Genomic DNA, 14,616 nt, shown 5'->3' on the forward strand with positions numbered 1-14,616 from the left:
TCCTATAACTCTTATATTTCCTTTCCTCATGGAGTCAGATAGTTCCCGAAGTCTTTCTTCATTCTTTTTCCTTCGTACTTCTCTTTCCTTTTCTGTTTTGGTTCTTTTTATTTCTGTGTCTTCAAGAGTACTTATTCGTTCTTCCATTTCATCAATTCTGCTTTCATTGCTTTTCCCAGAATTCTTTAGTTCTTCCACTAATTCTTTGATCTCCTGCATTTCTTTTACTTCCCTCTTTAGGGACTCAATTTCATTCTTCTGATCGTTGATTATTTTTCCCTTATCATTGTTTTCCTTTATGACTTCTGTCAGTTTTTTAATCACGGCAATTTTAAATTCTCTTTCTGGAAGGCTCAGAAGTTCTTCCAAGTTACTGTCATTGCAATCTGGGGGCTGGTTTTCTTTTGTGGTGTGCTTTTTCTCTGGAGAGTTGCTAGGTTGCGTGTGGTTCTTCTCCTCCCTACTGTCTGTTTCTAATTTGCCGTATGCGTTGGGACACTGTGTTGATGGGACTGGCCGGCATCTTGGGTGGGCTTCTCTGCTCCCCTCTGGTTCCTCCAGGAGTCATCTGTCAGTTTCAAGCAGTCTTTATTGGAGAAAGGTCCCTGTCCTAAAATGCCGATGTGGGGACACACTCCCCTGTGCACCTGGTCTGCCCAGCGGTGGGTTCCTGTTCCCCTCTGGGCTTGGACTGCAGGCCAGAGGGGGTCTGGCGTGGGCGAACTTCCCCTGCTCACCTCTGGCTCCTGAGGAAGCCTTGTGCAGGTAGTCTTTACTGAAGAAATGTCCCTGTTCTAAAATGGTGATGTGGGACACACTCCCTGCGCGTCCAGTCTCAGGCACACTCTTCTGCGCGCCTGGTCTGCCCCGGCTGTGGGTGCTCGCTCTCCCTGTGGGCTCAGACTACTTGTTCGGAAGGGGCCCGGTGTGGGCTAACTCCCCAGCTGGCCACTAGCTCCTTCAGGAGCCTGTGCTGGCTTCAAGTCGCTAGGTGGCGCCAGAGATCTCTCCTAGAGCCCTTGGGGAGCTGATTTTCCACCCCGTGGGACAGGGAGCAGAGCGGGGATGGTAGGGTACACCTCAACGGCTTTGGGGTGCTGTGTCTGCCTTGTGCCCCACCGTCGTGGGGAACCCACGCCCCTAATTTCGTGCCCCGGGTCTCAGTTCAAAGCCCTCAGTTCCAGGACGCGGGCTGTAGCCCAGTTCAGTGGCGCGGGAATGGCGCCTTTTGCACCGCTCCCGTGCCTGGACGCCTGGTTCCTGCTCACTCAGGGAGGGACCTTCACCTCAGTGAGGACCTCTGCGCGTCTCCCCGCAAGCCTAGGTCGTCTCCCAAGCCTAGGTCGCAGGCGCGGGGACCTGGGCAGCCGCGATCCCGGTCTGCACTTGCTTTTCAAGAGCGCCAAGCGCGCCGCTTTCCCGCGCCAGCTTACCGGCAGCCGGGCTGTGTGCGCGTCTCCCGGGTCTTTGTTCTTCTCTAATGGCGCCCGGAGCCGTTCGCTCACTGCCGCGGCGAATCCTGCAGGGTTCGCCTCAGCTCCCGTTCACGGGGTGTGGTGGCTGCAATAGTTCCTTTCCACTCACAGTCCCGCTTGCTGCGTCGTTTGTTCTTGTTGGCCGTTTTAGTTTGTTGTTTTCCTCCTCTCTGCCGGTCGGAGAGTCGCAACATCAGCTCTTACCTGAATTTCCAGCCTGCTGGATTGACCTATGAATTTTGTACTTGAAACCCTCACATTTGTGTAAGTCAATTTCATAAAATTAATCTTTCTCTCTATAAATATACTTTATGAGTAGATACTTAATTTATTGACTATTACAATGCAGTAGAAATTTAACAACTTCTATTGAGACTGTGAGTGTCCATTTTTGGTTGCATAGTTTCAACAATGATCTCATTAAAGTTTTTTTTAGTTATCAGATTTTAATTTTTTATAAAATCACAGGTTTCAAATTGCTAACAAGTGGCTCTCCCTAGAATGCTACCCAAAGATACTTTTGAAGGTATTTTTAATCTGTCTCTTGCCATAAATGTGATGTCTTGAAAACAAATAAGAAATCACTACTTTACAAAGTAAATTCTTACTAAGAAGAAAGAATTTTCAAGATGCAAGTTTAGAAACTAGATTGTGTTTTTGTCTCTCAAAGTGATTATCCCAATCACCTACAAATTTTTTTTGTATCTATATATTAGAACAAAATGTAGAAACAGAATTTTCTAAGCTGAATGAAAGTCTATTGTACAGTACATTATCTAACTCACTTGTGAAACGTAGGAAAATATAGCATCTTCCAATTAATTTGCAAGCAAAAATGAATGGCAAAAGGGAAAATAGAAACTTATAAACTAAATTTCAACCAAAACTTTTGTATAATTAATCCTTAACAAATAAGCATGGCTATGTAACTAAAGCCAATCATGCATTCCTTCCACTGGAATATAAGTCTGTGGGAGATATTTTTTTCAGTTCCAAATGTCAATAAAATTAAATGCCCAAATATACAGAGCTGAAAAGCAAATTACAGAATTGAGGTATCAACAAGCGTTTCAGAACTAATGCCAAACACTCAGTCTCTTTGCTTACTCTAAAATATTATTAATAATAATTTAATTATTTTGTTTGACCATTGAAGAATTAATTTAAATTCCTACTGCTTGTTATATTTTATAAATCTATGCAACTTATCTGCATAGTAGTCCAAGTCATGGTTTATAAATAAGTATATGGATGTTGTAGTTGAGTGCTCAAAATCTACTTATGTTTGGGGTGAATAGAGACATTTGGAATAGAATGCTAGGATTATGGAAGCGTAAGTGGCTGAAGCATGCCCCCATGTGGTGGGGTGAATGGTCACAGATGTAACCACCTGCTTCAGAACTCTACTGGCCCTGCTTCAGGACAGGAAGTAAGGAAACAATCTGTGCCTAGTGGAAAACCCCAGGGGTTTAAAGCAAGGCTGAGGGCAATTATGCCTACTGGAATCTATCCAGGAGGCTAATACCCCTCTTCTTGCAGAAACACCATGTGACTCAGAGGGGAGGAGAGAAGGAGAAGTACTTGGAATCCTATCAGGAAATACAGGAAATTTAATTTTGAAATTAGAGAAAGTTTTCATTTAATGGGATTAAGGGAAGCATTGGGTAAGGACTGTTTAAAAATGTAAAAATGTGCATAGAACAGCAGCCTGCCAAGAACTTATACTAAGTACTCTCCCCTCCCCTTTATCTAGAATGGCTCTTTGTATTTTTTTTTTTCAACTGAAGTATTAAACTACTTTGCTAGTTGGTCCATTTTAGAACATGCTTTCAAATGAAAAAGATACATGATTGTTGTGATTTTTTCCTCTCTTCAGAATATATAACTTTGAGTCAAACTATCAAGGTCTGGTTGGGTTTGGAGTGAAAGATTCCCTTCTTGAGGTGTTTACTAAGGAAAAAGATACTGAGGAGCGAACCAGATAGGAATGGAGCCAGTTTTTGTTTGTTTTACTATAAATTTCTAATGCCAGAGTAATTCCTGCCTCTGAATAGATTTGGTAAGGCCTTTGCATGCAATGGTGCCTTTGGAGAAAGATAGGGAGGGATGAAGTTTTCAAAGGAGATATTGTATTTTATTGCACAATTCTCTCCTTCCTCTTGGCAAATATTTGACTATTATGCAGGGAGAGGAGCTGGGAGAGAGAAGGAGATTATATAGAGGACACTTTGATACCAGTTCCCCTTCAGAACCTCTGTGGGCTCAATAAAGCGATCGAGGGGAGAGGGGCAGTTTTAGTGCTTGTCTTTACACTCAGCAGAGGTTGTTGCTGAAGTCAACATTTGCTCTTCTGCAAGACTTTTTCCCAAGTCTGTCTCTCCTCAGTAACATCTGGATGAAAGGCAACCAGTCTCTGAGGTTCAGAAGAGGTGCTACTTCATTAACTGTAGCCTGTAAATTAGGGACATGTCTGAGAACCCAAGGCATGGTCTGGGGGTGTGTGAGATGGTTGGTGGACATATAAAGTATAGAATTAGGTCTCTCTCTCACAACTCATAGGTGACCATCCAGAAATCTCTTATCTCAGCCTTCAGAATATATCCAGAATCCAACCAATTTGCAACCTTCTACCATTGTGCACATGTCTAAGCCACCACCACTTTGCTCCTGGACAAAGTCCCTTAGCTGGTTTCTTTGTTTCACCCTCATCCCACCCCGCCCCCATAGCTCTTGCCAATATACTGTCCTGGTATCCTTCCTCCCTGTCTCCCACCCTCAAGGTAATTACTTGATTTTTTTCAGAGTCTTGGAGTTATTTTTGTTTTGTTTTGCTGGTTTATTTTCTTTGGTTATTTATATTCCACATATGAGTGAAAATCCAGTAATTGTGTTTCACTTTCTGACCTATTTCACTCAGCATAATCACCTAAAGATCCTCCATTTTGTCCTAAAAGACACTATTTTCATCTCTTTTAAAAGCTGAGTTAGATTCCATGGTGTATACATACCGTGCTTTCTTTATCCTGTCAATGAGCATTTAGGTTGACACCACCATGTCTTGGCTATTGTATAAAATGCTGCTATGAACATAGGGGTACGTGTCTTTTTGTATTAGTGTTTTCATGTTCTTTAGATAAATATCTGAAAGTGCTGTTACCCAATCATATGGTATTTCCATTTTTCATTCTTTAGGGATTCTCCATACTGTTTTTCACATAGGCTGTACTAATTTACATTCCCACCAACAGTCCATGAGTTCTCTATATCCTTGCCAACTTTGGTTGCTTCCAGTCTTTTGATAAAGACTTCTATCACAGAGTGAGATGATCTCATTGTGGTCTTGATTTGCATTTCTCTTATAGTAGGTGATGCTGAATTTTTTTTTCATGTGGCCGTGGGCCATCTTTCTGTCTTCTTTGGAGAAGTGTCTAGTTAGAACTTTCACCCATTTTTTGATTAGGTTGTTTTTTATTGTTGTGTTGTATGATTGCTTTATATATTTTGGAAATCAACACCTTGTTGGATGTATGATGTGCAAATATCTTCTTCCAGTCTGTAGGTTGGCTTTTTATTTTTTGGTGGTGTACTTATGGTACAAAAGCTTCTTAGTTTGATGTAGTCTCATTTATTTATCACTGCTTTTGTTCCCTTTGCCATTGGTGTTGAGTCCCCAAATGTATATCTGAGATTGATATCCGGGAATGTATTCCCTTTGTTTTTTAAAAATGAATTTTATGGTTTCATGTCTTATATCGAAGTCTTTATTCCATTTTAAATTAAGTTTTTGTGTGGCATTAAATAATGACCTATTTTATTTACTTACTTTTTGCATGATGCTGTACATATTTTCCAACACCAGTTAGGAAAGAGGCTTTCTTTTTCCATTGTATTTTGGTCTTGGATCCTTTCTTATAGACCGTTGTTGTGTGGGTTTATTTCTGGACTCTCTATTATATTGTTTTAGGTTCCTATTTTTGTTTCAGTACTGGGTACTGTTTTGATTACTATGACTTTGTAGTAGAATTTGAAGTTATGGAGTATGTTACCTCTCTTTTTCTTCTCTACTCTCAGGATTGTACTTGCTGTCTGATGTCTTCTGTGGTTCCATACAAATATTTTATTGTTTTCCTTGAAAAATGTCACTAGGATTTGATAGTTATTTCATGGAATCTATAAGCTGCTTTAGGTAAGTTTTTGTCCTTTTTCCCTCCTCTTCAAAGTTCGATTTTTGATAATTAACAATGATGTGTCATGGTGTTGGCCATTTCCATTCCATGCTTCTTGACATCTGTATTTATTTCTTTGCTTAAGTTTGGAAAGTTCTCAGAATTTCTCTGAATACCGACTTTGCTCCCTTTCTCTTTATTCACCCTCAGAGATACTCATTATTTTTTATGTTTCCTTTTCTAATAGAATCTCATATTTCATGGAGAGTTTCTTCATTTTTCCTAAATTTTATTTCAGTCTCCTCTTCCACTTGAATTATTTATACATTTTTTTTATCGTCTATTCTAAGATTCTTTCTTCTGCAACAGTTTTCTATGACTATTTTCAATTATTTCATTGTATTACTTACATCCATCATTTCTGCTTGAGTTTTTTTAAAATAACTTCAGTTTTTTGTTAAAAAAATTCTTTTATTCAAAGATCTTTTCTGATGTACTCACCCTGCCTTTATGTGTTTAATTGATAGTATTGAACATTATTGTGCTTCTTCATAATTACCTTTCTGAATTACTTGTTAACTCCTCCAATTCTGAGTCATAAAACTTGGATTCAGCTTTGTTATCTCTTTCCGTGTTGTGTTCCCTAGGTTGTGCCATTCTTCACATGGGTGTTGGCCATTCTCCTAACCCCCCCAGTAGGCGGTGCTGCAGCTTTAGTTTTGGGATCCTCCTTGTTTATCGAGGCAGTGGGAGGAAGGAATCAGTGGGAGGTCAGATACCTTGAGTTAATGTTCACTGTCTTCGGTGTGGGAGGGCAAGCTAGGACTGGGAAACCTGTAGTAGTTCTTTTCTCTGAAATCAAATCAAACTCTACTCTGTGCTTGAGAAGATTTGTAGGTCCCCATCTCAGTATCTTAGCACACCACATTTTGCAGCAGATTTTTATGAAGCCTCAGAAGGAAAGGGTAACCAGGTATGTTTCTGTTTCTGCTCCTGCTAATACAAAACTAATGCTCCTGGGATGATCAGTGTGTCTCAGGAGTCAGTCAGGAAACCATATATTATTTCATGCTTAATTTGGAGGTCCCCTGTGCAGTGTGAGTGTAACCGAGTCAATGCCTTTCCCTAGTTTGTCCACCAGACCTAGGTTTCCCATATATCCTTATGTCCATCAGACCTATGTTTCCCATATATCATATATGTTTCCCATATATCCTTATCTTTTCCCTGCTCTAAAACATTAGTGAGTAATAAAGCGTCCACATCAAAGAGAAAGATGCATTGACTCTGGTGATGATGTGGGTGAAAAAGCAGATAGTTGTTTGAGGGAGAGATTTACCTGGAGAGCTATTCTGCCATGTGTTGTTTCCATTCATCATTATCATTTTAGTGTATTTTTCTGTGCATATTTGAGTTAATGAACTTCTACAGTTCTTTAGTATTTTTGCTTTCTTTTCAAAGGCCTAGTACACTATAATTACTATTGAACATCTCACGTTCTTGTTATAGTTGTTTAGGTTTATAGAATTTACCCCCTTTAATTAAAACACAGTAATTATTGTTCACAGGCAACAGATGATTTCATTTACTGATATTAGTACATTTTTCTGTATCTGTTCATGGTTTTTTATCTCATGATGTCCTTGTGGATTGATCTTTTCCATTGTTAAAGCATATTTTCTAATGGTTTTCTTAGAGACTGTCAAAGGGTGGGAATAAACACTTTTGGTCCCTTTCGGCTGCAAAATTCTTATTTCTGTAATAACATTTGAACAAAAATTTAACTGGGTATAAAACTTTAGACTGATATGTATTTTCCCTCAGCTTTTTGTAGGTCCTGCTGCACTGATAGTCCTTTGCTATCTATGGCACAACTTAAGAAGTCCTCTCAAGGGCTAGTACTTGTTAATTCTTTGAGATTATTTCCTCTTTCTGAGATTATTTCCTTATACTTACTGTCCTGACAATATAAATTTGTTTTTACTTAACAGAAGCCTCTATTACTCTGAAAGCTCACTTCTCTTGATTTGCAATGCTCAGCAAATACCATTTCAGATATTGCCTCTTTACTGCTTCCTCTATTCTCTACTTTGCAGACTCCTATTAAATATTGTATGCTCATTTTGTTTTCCATATCTCTTAGCTATCATAATTTTTTAAAAACTCGTTTTGTTTTTCTGTGTCATATTCTAGATTACTTCCTCAGATCTATCTTCTAATTCATGAAATCTTTCATCAACCAGCAATGGTCCAGAATTCATCCTGTCATGGCATTTGTTTGTTTGTTTCAATAACCATAATTTGTTTGTCAGGCTTAACTGGCCTTTTTTAATAACTTCTTTTTATTTTCTGATATCTGTCTGCTTAGTAAGCCTTTGTACTTTTCAATGGAGATGTACTTAATTTTAATGTCTTTGATATTGCTATAAAATCAGTTTCATTTTGTAGTAAATTTGTGTTCAAGTTGTTTATTGATGGATTGATGGGCTGTTCATTTTGGCATTGCATTTCCACGTGCATTTTGAAATATTTATTTCTGTGCTCATTTTGAATGGAGGGGATTTCATTTTTTTCTTTTTAGTGGTTTCACACAGTTTCAGTCACTTGTCATTTTGAGTCCCTAATCCAGAGTGAGGTCTGGTAAAGGCAGTTATGGGGATCCTTGTCTAGGAGCATGCTATAGATAGAACTGTGATCTTAAGGCTGTTTTTTTTTTTTTTTGTTTGTTTGTTTGTTTGTTTTTAGAGAAAGGAGGAGATTTATTTTTTTTTTATTTTTTTTTTTTTTAAATATTAAATTTTATTTTTATATTCCCCCATACAATTGCAAACGCCCCATTCTGCCAATCCTTCCCCTCCCGCCCCCACCCCCCAAAAGTGTCTCTGGTTCATAGTTTTGTTGATTTTGATTTTCACTTTCTTATATTCATTTTCCTGGTCCCTTATTTAAGTTTTCTAGATTCCTGCTATGAGTGAGACCATCCGGTATTTTTCTTTTTCTTTTTGGCTTATTTCGCTGAGCATGATCCCTTCCAGTGCCATCCATGTTACTGCAAATTGCATGTGTTTATCTTTTTTGAATGCTGAGTAATATTCCATGGTATATATGTACCACATCTTCTTGACAGTCATTATTTTTGGGCATTTGGGTTGTTTCCAAAGCTTAGCTATTGTAAACAGTGCTGCTATAAACATAGGAGTGCAGGTGCTCTTTGGAATTGATGTTTCTGTGTCCTTTGGGTAAATACCTAGGAGTGGAATTGCTGGATCATATGGAAGCTCTATGTTTAGTAGGTCCAGAAATCTCCACACAGCTCTCCATAGTGGTTGGACCAGTTTGCACTCCCACCAACAGTGCACAAGAGTTCCTTTTTCTCCACATCCTCGCCAACATTTGTTGTTGCTAGTTTTTTTAATATGTGCCATTCTCACTGGTGTGAGATGGTATCTCATGGTAGTTTTGATTTGCATTTCCCTGATTACAAGTGATGTTGAACATTTTTTCATATGTCTGTTGGCCATTTGCATTTCCAAGGAGGAGATTTAGATACAGAGAGTCATTCTCAAAAGAAAATTGTTATATAAAGATGGTGGCAGAAATTGAAGTTATGCTGCTATAAGATAAATAATACCTGGGGTCACTAGATGAAGCAAGGAAAGATTCTTCCTTAGGTCCTTTAGAGGGAGCATGACCCAATCAACCACTTGATTTCTGATGTATAGCCTCTAAAGTTGTGAGAGAATACATTTATGTTGTTTTTGGCCACCCAGTTTATGACACTTTGTTATGCAAGCCCTAAGAAATAATACACAGTGACTTGGGGCATGTTGCAGTTCCCAGAGGCAGAGGGTAGTTTGAGTTGGTCCTTTGTTATGCACTTTCTTGAGACATGCTTGCCCCAGAGATTGGTCCGAGCTATTTTTAATTTTGTGCCTTCTCTGGAATGAAAAGGCTGAGATAATCCACTCTAATTCTTTTAAATTTTTTTTTTTTTAGATTTATTTTATTTTATTTATTTATTTATTATCATACAAGCACTGGGTATAGTCAGAAGCGTGGGAGGGTGAGAGAATTCACCAGAGCCAGAGCGGGGAGCAGAGCAGGCAGAAAGATCGAAGCACACTGCTGAGGGGAGCAGCGGGCAGCAGAGAGGTCTGCGCGCCATGTGGGACCCTCCTCCGGTGGCCAGGGAGCAGCCGGGGATTGAACCGGCGCCGCAGAGGCTGCAGGCAGCTTCGCAACCCAGCGCTCAACCGCTGCGCCACCGGGGAGGCCCAATCCACTCTAATTCTTGATTTCAATAGTGAGACTGGCTTGTGAGCCCATAGTCCTACACCCTAATATAGATAAATACGTACCTGTTGCTGCTGTGTTTCAACTCTGAACCTACCAGTGCTGAGATTTCAGTTTTATGTATTATTTTGCATTTCTGTCCCATCCATAGCCTACAAAGATAAAATTGGTTTTTAGCAACTGTATCTTCTTGGTTTCCTTTTTAAATATTTTATCAATCATTTTGTACATTTAGAGCATAGGGGGTGAAAGATGGAATTTACCATGGCATTTTAACTAGAAGTCTATGATGTTAACGTTTGCTTTCTGTTCACTATTAAACTATACATATCGGTATTTTTTGTTTATATAAGCTCCTTATAAACACACTGTTTAATGGCTGTATAATATTCCATCAAATGAAAGTGGGATAGTTCTTTAAGGAGAGTCTTTGTAGTGATAAAAGACTTTGTCTTGAAATATCTCAACCTGACAATTTAAAGAATCATTTTAAGAATATTAAAGGAATTGGTGTTGATATAAGTCCCCATTTTTGTGTTTCAGAGTGGAGGCAGTAAAGTTGAGTGACTAACTTGAGAAGTGTCTAGTTGTGTTATAAATTCCCTGAGCAACAAGCTTTATTTAAGTGAGGCTTGGCAATCCACTGAGTGGTTTAAGTGGTTTCCATGGAATTTCTCTTGGTTTCTGAATATAACCTCAGGTTATATGCTGTGAAGATAGTTTTGACATTTTTAAATGATTGCAACTAGAAATCAAAAAATTTTTCCATTGGAGGTGGGGAATAGGCAACAAACTGCCTTCCTCTCAATAGCTGGGATTCAGTTTTTGGTACTTAGAGCTTTCTCCTGAGATTCTAATGGGCAACACTTACCCCATCCTTCTCGAACGTGACACTGAAAGCAGTTATTTGTGTTTAGAGAGCAATGTGAGTTTCCACTCATATCACAATAGCATCTGTCTCAGAAATGTGTGGAGCAAACCAGTGTTCTGAACAGTATTCTTTTTCATAAAAAAAGGGAAAAAAGATTGAAGATAGACTTAAGAAATGTACCAATAAGTGGTACATTTATCAAATACATTTATCAAAAGTTATACTTCTCTCCATTGATTGAGGAAAACAATTTCATTATCTCAAATCATAGTATTGTAAAGGTTGCCAGGCCCGTAGCTATACTTAGACCAGCTCTTATTTGATTCGTGAATCTATTTTACAATACATGCAAAAAGTGTTCATTAAACTTTTGTTTGAATATCTCATTGTAGGGAAACATTACTTGTATTTCATTACTTATATTACTTACATACTTATTACAATAGCAACATATTCCCATTGTTGGACAGCCATAATTGTTAGAAAGTTCTTTATATTGAGCAGAAGATTCATTTGTGCTAATTTTTTTTTAAGATTTATTTATTTATACAAGAGCTGGGGTACAGGCCAGAGGTGCAGGAGGGTGAGAGAATTCACCAGAGACAGAGTGGGGAGCAAAACAGGCAGATGGACCGAAGACACTGCTGAGGGGCACAGTGGGTGTGACATGAGAGGTCTCCCGCACCATGTGGGTCTCAACCTGGCCGGCTGGAAATCGAACCAGCACTGCAGAGGCTGTGGAAAGCTTCACAGCGCTGCACTCATCCTGCTGTGCCACTGGGGAGGCCCTGTGCTAATTTTTGTCTAGAAATTCCTGTCTAGAAATTTGTGCTAATTGTGTGTCAGGAGTCACAGACTATGTCTAGAATTTTTTCCATTAGGAACACATTTTGCTTATGTAAAGATACTTAGTAAAATCTTTTTGGATCCCCTTTTCTTTAGGCAACATATCTCAGTTCCTTCAAATACTCTGTTTCTTTCTTTGTCAGCTGAAATGATGCAGGTTGGCTCTAGAACTGAGGCCAGAGGTAGTGTCTTAAAACACAATGAGAGTACAACTGTATGAGTCGTGCAAAGGCCAGTGAATAACATCATAAAGTTCAAAACCAGAGACCATTAATTAGGAAGGAGCTGGTGCCAGGAAGCTGTAGAAGCAGGCTGAAATCTGAAAGATAATTTAACAGAAAATTGAAGTCTAACACTTAGGCAATGGCAAATAGTGGTGCTTAGTTCCAGCAAAACAGGGTTTGGTTGGGGCATAGTGTGAGAATCAGAGTTCAAGAGACTATGTAGAATAAGGGTAAAGGGAAGCTTTCTGGAGGCTAGACAAGACATCATCTAAGAGAACAACTCTAATTTTTTTGTTACTTGTCTGGCCTGCTCCTTAATGGAAAACAGATAGCATCTTTGAATGAAATGGCTTTGTGATTCTTCATCATTCTAGTCTTTCTCCAAAGGGCAGCCTTGAGTCTCAGTCACTTTAATTAGCGTCTAGTAGACAGCCTGCAAAATAGAAAATTTTGTTTTCTGCCAGCAGCTGCCACAAATTCCTGTATCACAGACTTGTGGTTTATTGAAGCATAGCTAGATATCATTTTTATTGGCAGATTCATATCTATCAGCTTCTTCTACCTTTATTTATATCATAGATAAAGGTCCTAGTGAGACATGGTATGAAAAAAGTCTAAAATTATTACCTTTCAATTTTAAGTAAAAATTCTCTTGGTCAAAGCTTCATTTCTTCCAGTTCAGTTCAATTTTCTTCAAATTGAGACCTATGGATTTAGGCTACAATTGAAATGTACTTCCATTTTCTTGGGTTGAGTTTGTTCAAATCATCAGTTAAGGAATGTGAATTTGCAGTTTTCCATGGTGATCCTGACCTTTTTGCTGAGAAACACGGGAAGCTCTTGACTATAACCCTGACAGGGCCTCTTTCAGTCATTGCACTCGTCTTGGGTGACTCTCTAGTTTCTCTGAGTCTCAGATTGCTCATCTGTAAAACAGAGATAATCATACTAAAGTGAGATTTAAGTGAGATAGATGATGGATATATCATGCTTACCCAATACCTAGTACAGAATATACATTTGTACATCTAGATTTTACTAATTCTGAGTTCAGTCACAACATATTGCACATTACCATGAATATTTATTAAATAGTAAATGAATGAATACACTCAGTCCAGCACACATGGTGAAAGCTAACATCTATTGGTCAAATATGTCTTCTATAGTACTGTGGAAATTATTTATCTTGGTTGAGGGATCAGTCCATACATGTGAACTGATCTCTTCATTTACATGTTATTAGTAATGTTATTAAGAATTCCCAATGACAGGACAAATGCTGAATTCATATAAATATTATTTTATTTCATTCTAACAACCATGCCTATGAAATTGGCATTCTTCTTCTTTTTGAAGAAGAAGAAAGTAAGCTCATTAAGATCAATCTAGGTCTGTGGGAAAGATGTGAGGCTTGTGTTTAGGTTTCCCATTCCCAAGAGTGCCCTCTGCACAGCGAGATTCTCGTGGACCCATAGGACTAACCATGTGGGTTCCAGCAAAAGCAGGCAGTAAGGGACAGCAGGAGATGGCTATGACAGGGAGGAGCACACTTGGGCCAGAATCAGTACAGAAGGGCCTCCAGGCAGGGAGAGAGAGCTTGTGAGAGTATTCAGGATAGCTCTTTACTCCAGTATGAAACTGGAAGCAATGTCAGCAGGTATCTAAAGTTGCTGTACCTGTAGCACCTGAATAACAGCATGCAAACTCCACAAAAATGGGGATTTTGTCTTGTCTACACTATGAATGACTCTTGGCCTAGGATGAGCTCTCGATAAACATTTGTTGTGTGTGTGAATGAATGAATGAATGGTTTAGCTAGAAGGAATTATGCTCAGTGAAATAAGCCAGAAGGAAAAAGAAAAATATCGGATGGTTTCACTTATAGTAGAAATATAGGGGAACCAAATAAGGCATCAGTGTTAAAAAATAGTAACAGTACAAACACAACAAAGCAAAGACAGACAATTATAAATCAGAGACATATTGCAGGGGAGGAGGAGGGAGAGGGATCAGAAGGAGGGAGGGAGCAGCACAGGGGACTGAGGTGATGGTGCACGGGTGCATTGGGGAAGGAAATTCTATGGGGACTACACCTGAGGGGGTGGAGGGAAGAAAATATTGTTTAAAAATGAACAATGATGTAAAAAAATAAAAATAAATTAATAAAAAGATAAATTAAAAAAAAACTTACTCTAAGATCTTGATTCTGAAATGGAGGGACTGCCTCAAGACAAAGGACTCCACATGGGGCTGGCCCACAGGGCTGTCCCCTGTTTCATGTTGTTGCTGAGGAAGATAAAGATGCAAGGAGTGGTGTCTACTCTGGCTTCAGACAGAAACAGTGTAGGCATGGTGTTTACTGTCTCCCGTTAATCTTTCTTTATAAGACAGGCCCTGATAAAGTTTACTTCCTCTTGGATCCTTGGCCTCCACAGTAGGAAAACCAAACCAAACCAAACCAAAACAAAACACAAAGACAACAATCCTTTAATGCAGTGTACAAATTTAAGTCTTTAAATGGGAGCAGAGTGTTCTTTACAAAAGCTGGAAATGATTCAATCAAATTGGTGAAAAGAGGACACAAAACATCTAAACCTATTGAAATGCGTTTCTTCACTGGGGATTTCTGCACTTGTACAAACTGTAGTTTTGAAACCCAGATATGTCTAATTGCATTAAGAAGAGTCAAATTTCATGTTAATTTTCAAGAGTTTCTATTCCTTTAGGCTACTCAACAT

The sequence above is a fragment of the Talpa occidentalis genome, unplaced genomic scaffold (genome assembly GCF_014898055.3).
Source record: "Talpa occidentalis isolate TD23 unplaced genomic scaffold, MPIMG_talOcc4v2.1, whole genome shotgun sequence".
Taxonomy (NCBI): Eukaryota; Metazoa; Chordata; class Mammalia; order Eulipotyphla; family Talpidae; genus Talpa; species Talpa occidentalis.